At 40.9% G+C, this 12,883-nt stretch overlaps 5 non-coding genes across 5 annotated transcripts; 4 read left to right on the forward strand and 1 right to left on the reverse strand.

The window, feature by feature from the left end:
- Positions 1–2,943: 2,943 nt before the first annotated feature.
- trnaa-ugc (transfer RNA alanine (anticodon UGC)) lies at positions 2,944–3,015 on the forward strand. Its single transcript has one exon. It is a non-coding gene; the product is annotated as a tRNA-Ala (tRNA).
- Positions 3,016–6,593: 3,578 nt separating this feature from the next.
- On the reverse strand, positions 6,594–6,812 carry LOC116674729 (small nucleolar RNA U3). Its single transcript, XR_004328205.1, has one exon. It is a non-coding gene; the product is annotated as a small nucleolar RNA U3 (small nucleolar RNA).
- Positions 6,813–7,860: 1,048 nt separating this feature from the next.
- Positions 7,861–7,942, forward strand: trnas-uga (transfer RNA serine (anticodon UGA)). Its single transcript has one exon. It is a non-coding gene; the product is annotated as a tRNA-Ser (tRNA).
- A 3,100-nt stretch (positions 7,943–11,042) lies between these two features.
- On the forward strand, positions 11,043–11,124 carry trnal-uag (transfer RNA leucine (anticodon UAG)). The gene has a single exon. It is a non-coding gene; the product is annotated as a tRNA-Leu (tRNA).
- Positions 11,125–12,328: 1,204 nt separating this feature from the next.
- Positions 12,329–12,401, forward strand: trnav-cac (transfer RNA valine (anticodon CAC)). Its single transcript has one exon. It is a non-coding gene; the product is annotated as a tRNA-Val (tRNA).
- The last annotated feature ends 482 nt before the right edge of the window (positions 12,402–12,883 follow it).

Consider the following 12,883-nt stretch of genomic DNA (forward strand, 5'->3'; position numbering starts at 1 on the left):
CATCTGGGCCTTGAGACTGATTTTTGCATAAATAGCCAACCGCGCTGACCTGTTGCACCACAGAGACTGCGCCTGTCTAATGTTTTATGAGCGGCAGCTCGATCTTTAAACCACAAGCATTTGCTTTATGGCTTTTTGAGGTTGAGCTGCACATGTCTGCTTATCAGGCTATTTTCCTGTTACTCAGAAATTGGGGAAGCTGACTCATGCGGAAATGTAGAAGCTGGCCGTGCATTGTATTGTTCTTCCATGTCAATTGGATTCTTAATTTGATTTCAAATATTTGGCAACCAAGAAAACCGGTGATGTATCAGTCTTTTTGCTGGTGGTTTCTTGGTCACAGTAACAAGCTTGATCATTAACATACAGTTACACGCCACGTATCACAAACTTGTTGGGGGGCCTTATGTATTTGCTTGTATTACATCAACTTACCTGCATACCAATGACCGCAAAGATCAGTATGTACCGGGTTTGCAGAACTGTACCTTCTGATTGACATAAGGCCACTTGTTATCTTTGGGCTGCTCTATGGTCGTCTGCAGAAGGATAAATCCCAGAGTTGGCTCACTCCAGGTTATTTAGGCAACAAACATCCCTGGGTGGACTTGAACCACCATCCTTTCGGTTAACAGCCAACTGCGCTGACCTATTGCGCCACAGAGACTGCAGCCGTCTGATGCTTTATTGTTTAGTCTATTGTTTTCTTGTTTTGTTTCTGATGTTTTTTCAAATTAGATTAAATTTTGTATTGGTAACTCCAGTGAAATTATTTGAAACTTAGTGAGGACTAGATTAGGACTGGATTTAAAGCTGATTCTGGTTTCAAACTTTGGCCCAGGTGTGTCTGTTAAAACACAGACGGAGACAACTTCTCTCTGTTGATGCTTCATTACAATCAAGCATCAGTATGAACATGGGGGGGGGGTAGCTCTGCTATGGCTGTGTGTGTGGTAATAAAATAAATAAATAACATTGTAAAGGCTAGCATAGACCATGCATAGGATTCATATCTGATTGTAAATAATAACAATAAACCCATTATTAATTACATTATCTTAATGAGCAAGGACGTTCAACAATCGCCATTATATCGAATCAACAGCCAGGTGTAACCTAGCTAACAGGTGTAACCTAGGTAACAGGTGAAACCTAGCTAAGTGAAGGAGGTGAAGAACAACAAAAAAGAAAACTTTTAAATTAGCAAGAACTACAGACCAATACAACAACAGGCTTAAATAAACTGACATCAGTTATATGACTTACAGTTCTCAAAGACGCACACAATCTCTGCTGATTATCCTCCAGACACCTAGTCTCTTTTCTTTTCCCTTACTTTTTTCCGCGCTATTCTCCAGGTTATTTAAGCAACAAACGTCCCTGTGTGGACTTGAACCACCATCCTTTCGGTTAACAGCCGACTGCGCTGACCTGTTGCGCCACAGAGACTACGCCTGTCTAATGTTTTATGAGCAGGAGCTAGATCTTTAAGCCACAAGCATTTGCTTTATGGCTTTTTGAGGTTAAGCTGCACATGTATGCTTAATCAAATAGGAAAGTCTTAAGCCTACTCTTACATGTGGAGATGGTGTCTGCCACCTGAACCCAAACTGGAACCTGGTTCCACAGGAGAGGAGCCTGATAACTGAACCCTCTGGCTCCCATTCTACTTTTGGAGACTCTAGGAACCACCAGTAACCCTGCATTCAGGTAGGGTAATAAGGTACTATGAGCTCTTTAAGATAAGATGGAGCCTGACCATAAAGAGCTTTGTAGGTGAGAAGAAGGATTTTAAATTCTATTCTGGATTTTACAGGAAGCCAATGCAGAGAAGCTAAAACAGGAGAGATGTGGTCTCTTTTCCTGGTTCCTGTCAGAACACGTGCTGCAGCATTCTGGATCAGCTGAAGAGTCTTTATGGACTTTTTTGAGCAGCCTGACAATAAAGAATTGCAGTAATCCAACCTAGAAGTAACAAATACATGGACTAGTTTTTCTGCATCAATTTTAGACAGGATTTTCCTGAATTCCTAAATGTTATGACTACTGCACTATGGAAACTGCGGTAGGTCTGGCCACGATTTCACGTCAGAAATATTTTTTTGTGTAGGTTATTAGAGTTCAACTCAGCAGAGTTTAAATGTGCGAAGTCAACATGAACAAAGAAATGTGTTTCTGCCCTGTTTTGAACAGGGGACCTTTCGCGTGTGAGGTAAACGTGATAAACGCTACATTATAGAAACTGATGAAAAATGATGTTTTGCATGTTTGTGGGGAAATGCACAATTCATATTTTACTGTAAATGTTTAAAATGCTGTTAGACATGTTGATTTTTGACACATAGAGATTTTAAACTGGATTCAGTCACAGATGCTTTGTCATGGATTTGAGTGACAGCGAATATGTAGTAAACCTAAATATATCTACATGTATTTACTGTGGACTAAATGCTGGAATAGCGCCACCTATCGATTGATGTACCAAAATTAGAGCTTTGGCATTCCTCGTTAGTATAATGGACAGTATCTCCGCCTGTCACGCGGAAGATCGGGGTTAGATTCCCCAAGGTGGAGATTTTTCTACCAGCTCAGGCCTCAAGGAAGTCCCAGCAAACATGTTGGACTACTCATGAGGGGAAAATGGGCCTTGGCTCAGGCTGTGTTCAGCATGAGAGGAGAACTCCTGACCCCTGAATGGAAGTATTGTCAAGCGATGGAAGGAGCACAACTCCTGGACATGAACAACACGTCTCAAGGCGCAGCAGGAGGTGGAAGAAAGTCTTTGTGACTTGATAGATAAAGGAGTAATATTTGAAAGCGTAAATTCCTGTTTCAAAACTACATATTTTGAAACCATGTACAACAGAAATAGTACATATTTCACCCAGGGTTCTTCTTTTATTCAATGATCTCAGAAAAAGTAAAAAAATCTTGAAACATACAGGGGATGTAGCTCAGTGGTAGAGCGCATGCTTTGCATGTATGAGGCCCCGGGTTCAATCCCCGGCATCTCCAACCAGTGTTATTGTCCAGTCTATCAAAGAGCTGCAGAAGCTGTTATTCTGAAAGAGAAAAGTATCAAAAGGCAATCTCCTTGTGTTCATGGTGATTAATGTAAAAGTCAGTTTGAATGTCCAGATGTGTTGCAAGATTTGCAGTGAGTGGTACATTGCCCAGTGATGGTAGTATAGTTGTCAGCATAGCTACCTTCCAAGCAGTTGACCGGTGTTGGAGTCTCAGCCATCGCAATAACTTCCTTTTAGTGATGTTAGTTTTTAACTATGAGTTATACCATAGCAGTGCAAGCATTTTGGCATGGTTTGATTTCCAGCCACTACCAGCTTTTGAAGCAATATACAACATTAACGTTACATATTTCACCCAGGTTTCTTCTCTCATTCAGTGATCTCACCAAAAAGTCAAAAAAATCTGAAAATCTTCAGGGGCTGTAGCTCAGTGATAGAGCCCATTTTGAGTCTCAATGCCCAGATGTGTTACAAGATTTTCAGTGAACATTTTCCAGCGATGGTGGTATAGTGGTGAGCATAGCTGCCTTCCAAGCAGTTGACCTGGGTTCGATTTCCAGCCATCACATTAGTTTTCATTGTGTGGTTACTTGCTTTATTTGTCAAGATTAGCCAGAAAGGTTACTTGCCCAACCGGATTTGATAAAACTTAGATCTCTGTTATGGCACAAATAAGGGAGCATATCAATATTACAAGCTGCCTCCACGAGGATCCACAGACACAGGCAGGGAACAACGATTTGCACTTTGCCCGTGTCTGGTAACTACTACTAACCAATTGAAAAGTTTATGAACAGAGAAGAAAGAAGCAGAAAGGCAACAGGTGTGTTTCTTTTTGACTATGATTTAAATCGTAGCAGTGCATGCATTTTGCCCAGGTTAGATTTCCAGCCACTGCAGTTGCATTTACAGGTTTTGAATCCATAAACAACATTACCATTACATGTTTTACCCAGGTTTCTTGTTTTATTCCGTAATATTTCAATTTCTTTGCGGTGAGTCATCCCAAAAGGATTAATAAAGATAAGTCTTATAGTGGTGGGCGATACTGCAAAATTTGGTATCGATCCGATACCAAATACATATAGGGTCCGTATTGCCGATACCGATACCATACGATACTTTTTACTTAAAAAAATACTTTTGTGTAGGGAGAGCATTTCATTATTTCTGAGGTGAATGAATGATCAATTCTTTAGGCAATTTTTTTATTAATGTATTGAAGTGCACAAAATTATTAGTTATTAGGCACTGTAGAATTAATACAAACCAAATTTTACAGCCTTTTTAAAAATAAATAAATAAAGGATAACAAAAAATTCTCCCTTTTTTCTGGTTTTAAAATCAAATGGAAGTGGATTGAGTTCCCTCCTCATTTCTTCGTTTTTGTAGATCAGCATTTTCCTTGTCATGTGTTTAAGTGTTTGTATAGGTTTGTAGTGTTGCCACAGTATCGAACGCTCTTTTTACACGTATCACAAGTTGCAGTATTATCATTTAGTGCCGTAAAATAGCTTCACACAACACTTCTCTTCATCTCGGCCATCCTGATCTCTCATTCAACGTGCTATCAGTCTTGCTGTTCCTCTGCCCGTTGTGTCAGCGAGTCACGTGACGACACAACAACGAATCACAGCAGAGGAGCAGGAGGGGGAGGAGGAGCAATGTGGGCCAAGATGTGAAAGCGGCGTTTGCTCAGGAAGGTGGAAGACACAAGCAAAGTATAGTGAACGTAGAGGAGAGATATCTAAATTAAAATATCGATTCATTTACAGTTGTATCGATCAAATACCAATACCAGCGTTGGCATCGATACTATCGATATTTAGATCGATCCGCCCACCCCTAAAGTCTTAGTCTATCTCGGAAAAAAGTAAAAACTGAAAATCTTGAGGGGATGTATCTCAGTGGTAGAGCTCATGCTTTACATGTATGAGGACCTGGCATCTCCAGCAGGTATTATGGTAGAGTCTTTAAAAGAGCTGCGAAAGGTATTACCTCACTACATGCCATTAATGGTTAATCATTTCACTTCAGACGGATGTAGCGGCAGATGTTTTTTTAAACATCAACAGTCTGGACATAGACTTAATGCTGATACAGATTACAGCAATTAACAGAGTGTGATTTTGATTTTGATCTATCAACCTCTGGGTTATAGGCCCAGCAATCTGCTCTGCTGATCCACAGCCCCAAACAGTATGCTCCACCCGTCAACCAAACTACACATTGCACAGTATTTAAAGCACCTCAGCCAATTGTTAAACACCAGCTCCTCTTTAAATACCAGCCCAGAAAACTGCAAGAGAGGCAGGAACTCTGGCACTCTCTGACCAAGGGGAGTAAGACCACCAGCGTGCCAGTTGTTACCATGACTGCTGCAATTGTTAATCCACCACCACCATCACCTCTGCAGACCCAGGCCACGCCTCTAACTCAAGATTCTGATGGTTGCTTGGCCCGGGAAAACACTGCTTGTGATGTGGATGAGGTGCTGTGGCCAGACCGCAACAGAAGAGAGGATGCAGCATAGTAGTTTTATTTTATTTTTATTTATTTTTTCTGTAACTGTGTACAGTGAATTCTTCTGTTGTTTTGTAAGTAGTGTATGTGCAACTTTGTGTTGGTTGGGAATGGGCTGTACACTGTGTACATTGTTATTGTGGGACAAGTATATTTGTTACTGTGTATTTGTGTGTTCTGAGCATAAAAACAATATTCTCAAATATTTTACAACACACTTATGTCTGTAGTAAGTGTAACACTGAACAAAAACAAGGCCTAAGTCATTCTAATGAATGGAGAATAAGTGTTTTCCATCCATCTTAGTGTTTTACATTGAGCACATCAGTGTTCAACCGGTTCTTATGAATGTCTATTCATATTATGGTTTGTGTGTGTCATTTGAAAACCAAATACCATTTTGAGAAGAAATAATATTGTTTTGAATGTAAAGTTTCATTTTGCAGGAGAATTGAAAGGTTTTGCCCATTGTGTGTGTGTGTGTGTTTTGATTTGAGTGTAGAGTTCTGAGAATATGAGGCATTCTTTCAGAAAATGTGTGTAAACAATCGAGAAAAACTGTAATACAAATAAATGACTGGAGCATTTATTGTAGAGAATAAGTAGGCTGACACTGAAGTATTGAGACAACAGTGACTGAAAATCTAATTTAATCTACATATCGGTCTTCAATTCCACCCCTTTAATACATGTCAATCAAGCTGAGTCTGTAAAGGCCACACAGTCTGATTAGTCAAGTGGAAACACCTGTGGGAGTGGAACATGGATGTGTAGAGATGGGCTTTCAAACAATGCACCTTTTTGACATGTCAAAGTAGGAAAAGCAAAGGTAGAAATAAAAATAACTTATGGCTTAACTCAGCTTACATTTTTACACTAAACATATGGCATTACAAAGTCAAGAAAGTAGGTTTTAACCCTTTCAAGCAACCTTGTCCACCATGGACAAAATATACTTCAAGACTGACCATAACTTCAGTTAATTAGAAAGCTTAACATGTTTTATTATCTTCACTCATGTTAGGTTTCCTAATACCTTCTAATACCACTCTGATCATATTCCCTTCATCAATACTCCATAAAGAAGCAAAGAACAATCATCAATGACAGAGAGCATATAAAGTGAATCATTACTCTCTGTCAGCTTCACGCTCAGAAAGGAATATCACGACTCATCATCATCGTGGTCAGCGAGACCAAACACTTTAGAAACACATTCCTCAAGTCAGAAACTCTAGAAATGATCCCTGAAAGTTTAGTCTTGGTTAGACTGGGGGGGGGAAACTGCATCTCATTCACTGCAGAGTGATTGTCACTCAGGGTTCAGAGGGACAGAAGCTAATCGTTACGTGCTCCAGATGACTCTGAGGTGAGAAAATCTATTTAGATCTTTAAGAAGACCGATATGTAGATTGAATTAGATTTTCAGTCACTGTTGTCTCAATACTTCAGTGTCAGTCTACTTATTCTCTACAATAAATGCTCCAGTCCTTTCTTTGCATTAATACTGGTTCTTAACATGCTTCCACTGGCTGGAAAACAACATAATACATTACCATAGTTATGCGGACGACACACAAATTTACATAACCTTATCACCAGGGGACTAGAGTCCAATACAAAAACTGACTAAGTGTATTGAACAAATTAACGGCTGGATGTGCCAGAACTTTCTGAAATTAAATGAAGGAAAAACTGAGGTAGTTGTTTTTGGAGCAAAAGAGGAGCAATTAAAAGTCTGCACTCAGCTTCAAACAACAATGTTAAAAACAACAGACAAAGCCAGAAATCTTGGTGTAGTCATGGACTCAGACCTGAATTTTAACAGCCACATTAAGACAATTACAAAGTCAGCCTACTATCACCTTAAGAATATATCAAGGGTTAAAGGACTTATGTGTCAACAGGATTTGGAAAAACTGGTCCATGCTTTCATCTTCAGTAGACTTGACTACTGTAACGGGTTTTTACAGGTCTCCCTAAGATATCAATCAGACAGCTACAGCTGATTCAGAACGCTGAAGGCTGAAGACCTTTCTTTTTGATGTTGCCTTTCTTTAAATGGTTGTTAATTTCTTTAATGTTTGATTTTGTATACTGCACTGTAACTTTTCTTCTTGTGTTTTATCTGATTTTATTTTTAACTGTTTATTCTTGTGTTTTATCTATTTTATTTTTTAACTGTTTTTTAACTGTTTTTGTGTAAAGTACTTTGAATTGCCCTGTGGCTAAAAAGTGCTATACAAATAAAGCTTCCTTTCCTTGAATAGGTTATAATATTACTGCAAATCGGTATTGCACTGCTTCTCAGGTTGTCGTGGCTGAGTGGTTAAGGCGATGGACTTGAAATCCATTGGGGTCTCCCCTCGCAGGTTCGAGTCCTGCCGATAACGAAAGCCATCCTTCAATGGTTATCACACATCTCATTATACCGAATGGCAGATGTGCCGTCATGGACAATCTTGTAATATCTCATAGGTACTGGAAGCCACCAATGCATCTCTGAGCATTTACTCAATACCCAGATGTGTTGCAAGATTTGCAGTGACCATTGTATTGTCCAGTGATGGTGGTATAGTGGTGAGCATAGCTTCCTTCCAAGCAGTTGATATGTCTTTGATTCCCAGCCAGTAACTTTCTTTGAGTGACGTAACTTGCTTTGTTTGTCAAAAAGTAACCAGAAAGGTTACTCTCCCAACCCGGTTTGATAAAAAATTAGATCTTGGTTATATCGCACAAATAAGGGAGCATAACAATCCATCAAGCTGCCTCCATGAGGATCCCCAGACATAGACATGTTCCACCACTCGCAATTAAGCCTGTCTCCTCAGCTTCTAGGCGCCGCTGCATCACCTCCTCTTCAGCTGGAGAGTTTGCATCTGCGTTTGTGAGCTCACAGTTTTATGCCAAGAATGGTCTGGTCTCTCCCTCTTCCCCAGATAACATTCTCTCTGTGTTCCATTCCACATGCACTGAAATCCTAGACTCTATTGCCCCTTATCGGGTTAAAGCTGTTAAACCTAAGGCGGACCCCTGGCTAAATGACACCACAAGGGCCCTTAGGCAACACTGCAGACAAGCTGAACGAAGATGGAAAGACAATCTACATGTGTCACTGGGTGTATTAAGGGACAGTCTATCACATACCAGAATGCTGTGAAGGTGGCGAAGATGCAGCATCTCTCTTCTGTCATAGCTACCAATCGCCACAAACCTAGACTGTTATTTAATACTATTAACTCTGTGTCAATTAGTACATGTGAGAAATTTCTTTTTTATTTTATTGACAAAGTATTATCTATCAGGAAAATTACTGGTGCTAATGTTAAGGTCTTTTTATCTAATTCTTCTACACACTCAGCTGTGTTTGAGGAATTTAAGCCCGTTTCTCTGACGTTACTTAGTGAGGTTGTACAACACATGAAACCTACCAACTGTCCCTTAGACATTTAGAATGGTGAAGGAGGTTTTTAATAGCAACGTTGGGGCGAGTCCTCTTACTTTTTTTAAGTTAATTGCTAAGCCTGTACTTTGTTACTTTTACTTGAGTAAAGAAGTTAAATCAGTTCTTCTACCTTTACCAGAGTATTTGTTAACACAATTATCTGTACTTCTACTTGAGTACGCGCATTGAGTACTTTTGCCATCACTGACGGTCATTGGTATGCAGGTCACTTGATGTAATACAAGCAAATACATAAGGCCCCCCCCACAGTTTTGTGATACATGGCATGCAACTGTATGTCAATGATCAAGCTTGTTGCTGTGACCAAGAAACCACCAGCAAAATTACTAATATATCATCAGTTCCGGAATTTTCTTGGATGCCAAATATTTGAATTCAAAGTCAGAATCTAGTTGACATGTAAAAAAACTACAATGCACGTCAAGCTTCTACACTTCTACACTTCTGCATGAGTCAGCTTCCCCACTTTTCTGAGTAATAGGCTGTTAAGCATACATGTGCCGCTAAACCTCAAAAAGCTATGAAGCAAATGCTTGTAGCTTAAAGATCAAGTTCCCGCTCATAAAGCATCAGTTAGATGCAGTCTCTGTGGCGCAATAGGTCAGCGCAGTCGGCTGTTAACTGAAATGATGGTGGTTCAAGTCCACCCAGGGATGTTTGTTGCTTGAATAACCTGGAGTGAGCCAACTCTGGGATTTATCTTTCTGCAGACGACCATAGAGCAGCCCAAATACAACCCAAGTGACCTTCCCTCTATCAGAAGGTACAGTTCTGCAGACCATGTACATATGACTCTTTGAGGTCATTGGTATGCAGGTCACTTGATGTAATACTATCAAATACATAAGGCACCACCCAACAGTTTTGTGATACGTGGCGTGCAACTGTATGTCAATGATCAAGCTTGTTGCTGTGACCAAGAAACCACCAGCACAATGACTGATACATCATCAGTCAGCCATTGCACCCCCACTGCTGCTGTATGTGGACTGTGGCTGCTGCATCAGTGAGCGGTCCAGCAAGCTGCAGACAAGGTTTGGGGAGTGGCCAGACCTCCACATACGGCTGGACATCTGGCACTTCATGCGAAGGCTGGTTGTCGGGTGTACCACTGACGCTCATTCCCTCTACCCCACCCTCATGAGCTGTCTCTCTGCCTGCATATTTGAGTGGGATGCAGGAGACCTCTCTCTGTTGTGGCGGGCAAAGACAGAGCAGCTCAGGCCGGAGGGTGTGCAAGCCATGACTGATCATGGGTGGATGCAAAGATCAGTAAGAAGGAGCTGAGCCAGTACTGTCGCAGGAGGACACGCGGTGAGGAGGCCACCATCAGCCTCATTGAGCGGCTGCTGCAGGAGCTGGGAGGGGGCAAACGGGAGGGACCTCATGGGGGTGCCACTGCTGGACCAGGTGCGCATGGAGCACATCTGGCGTGTGCAGCAACAACACGTCAAGTGCATCCAGGACCTGCCTGGTGTGCAGCTTTATACAGAGACGGGCACTATCAAGAAGGGGGGTGTTGTCCTGACCAAGTATCGCTGTGCCAGAGGGTCCACGTCTCTGGAATCATTTCATTGCTACCTGAACAGGTTTGTTCTATATAAGCAGTATGTGTTTCATGATTGTACTTTTGTTTTTTAATGTTAAATGGACATATTTTAAAGAATAATTTTAGAACTGTAATTTGCAATAAAAAACATGACCTTTCCCATTTTGACAAACTGTTTTGATCACTTGTGGTATTTCAATGAAGTCTGTGGTTTTGGACAATTACCTTACAATCTAAAACTGTATATCTTTTTGTCTCTGGAACAATAGTCGGCAGTTGGAAGGGTAATGGCACTTTACAGTGAATATACAAAAGAGGATTTTCACAAATTGTGATAAAAATTTTTAATAAAGTATTGGCATTTTTCAATAAAGTATTGGCTTTTGCCTTACAATAAGTGTTATTCCAATAACATAAACAAGCATACCGTTAGTTAAGGTCCGTGTGTGTGTCATGATGTGGAGAACAGTTGCATAGAGGTAGTGTGGCCGAGTGGTCCAAGGCGCTGGATTTAGGCTCCAGTCTCACTGGAGGCGTGGGTTCAAATCCCACCACTGCCATTTGCAAATGTGACATGCCAATGTGATGACCTGAAATTGTATCAGATGAGGTCATCTCTTATGACATAGCTTGGTAAAATACCTAAAGTCATAAGAGGCAACTTATCCTTGCTGACTCTGCTGTTTATATTTGTACTTGCAAGGCCCTGGCTATAATGACCACCCAATTGTAGGTGTTCAATGTGAAATACTTATTCATTGCCAAAATTGTCGGTAACTGTTACGGGGTGCATGTCGGCCGTCACGGTAGCGATACACTACCTATACCATCCAAAGACTGAGACTGTATATGTTAAATGCCCGTATATGTTTAACGTGTTCATATGTTTCGTTAATTTTCACAATGTTTAAAATCTTCCGTTAACCTAGCCAGTTAACCTAGCCATTCTCCATTTCACCACATGCTACTGCTGCATTCATCAATCCGTCATTCTGTGTAAAACCATACCATACTTCACAAACATTACCTATTTACAATAACCACGTAACACTCAGATCTCTGTTAACTATGTGTCTGTTTATTTAGTTTCAAAGTGTAACACAGGTTAAACATTAGTCATATCAGCTTTGTCTTACCGCTGTCTTCTCGTTCTGTTTTAAGACTACAAACTGACTATGTGACAGATGTGTAATCTGTCATGTCCTGCCTTCTGAAGCTCTAGCCAGGCGCCATTCCTCGCCTAAAACAATATGAGTCATTCCAGAAAGTGAAAAGGAAACTCACATCTACAAAGATAAATTTGATAGATGTGACTCCCTGATGGTCTAGTGGCTAGGTTTCGGCGCTCTCACCGCCACGGCCTGGGTTTGATTCCCGGTCAGGGAATGGTCAGGACTTAACACACTGTAAAAAAAGATGTAATTTTACATACATTATCACAGCCTGAGCCAAGACCCAATCTTCCGCGTGACAGGCGGAGATACTGTCCATTATAGTAACGAGGAATGCCCAATATCTATTTTTGGCACATCAATCTATGGGTGGCGCTATTCTAGCATTTATGCCACAGTAAATACATGTACATATATTTAAGTTTACTACATATTCACTGTCACTCAAATCCATGACAAAGCATCTGTGACTGAATCCAGTTTAAAATCTCTTTGTGTAAAAAATTAACATGTCTAACAGCATTGGAAACATTTACAGTAAAATATGAATGGTGCATTTCCCCACGAACATGCAAAAAATCATTGTGCATCAGTTTCTGTAGTGTAGTGGTGATCACACTTGCCTCACACGCAAGAGGTCCCCTGTTCAAAACAGGACAGAAACACATTTCTTTGTTCATACGGGGCGGCTGTGGCTCAGTGGTAGAGCGGTTGCCTGCCAATCGGAGGGTTGGTGGTTCGATCCCCGCCCCTGCAGTCATTGTCGAAGTGTCCTTGGGCAAGACACTGAACCCCAAGTTGCCCCCGGTGCTGTGCATCGGAGTGTGAATGTGTGTGAATGTTTATCTGATGAGCAGGTGGAACCTTGTACGGCAGCCCCGGCCACAGTGTATGAATGTGTGTGAATGGTGAATGTTTCCTGTAGATGTAAAAGCGCTTTGAGCAGTTGTTAAGACTGGAAAAGTGCTATATAAATACAGCACATTTACATTTACATGTTGACATCGCACAATAAACTCTGCTGAGTTGAACCTGCAAGGAAAAATATTCCTGACGTGAAATCGTGGCCAGACAGTTTCTATTGTCATCACATTCAGGATTTCAGGAAATTCCTGTCTGAAATTGATGCACAAAAACTAGTCCATGC

Source organism: Etheostoma spectabile, unplaced genomic scaffold (genome assembly GCF_008692095.1).
Source record: "Etheostoma spectabile isolate EspeVRDwgs_2016 unplaced genomic scaffold, UIUC_Espe_1.0 scaffold00000980, whole genome shotgun sequence".
Classification (NCBI taxonomy): domain Eukaryota; kingdom Metazoa; phylum Chordata; class Actinopteri; order Perciformes; family Percidae; genus Etheostoma; species Etheostoma spectabile.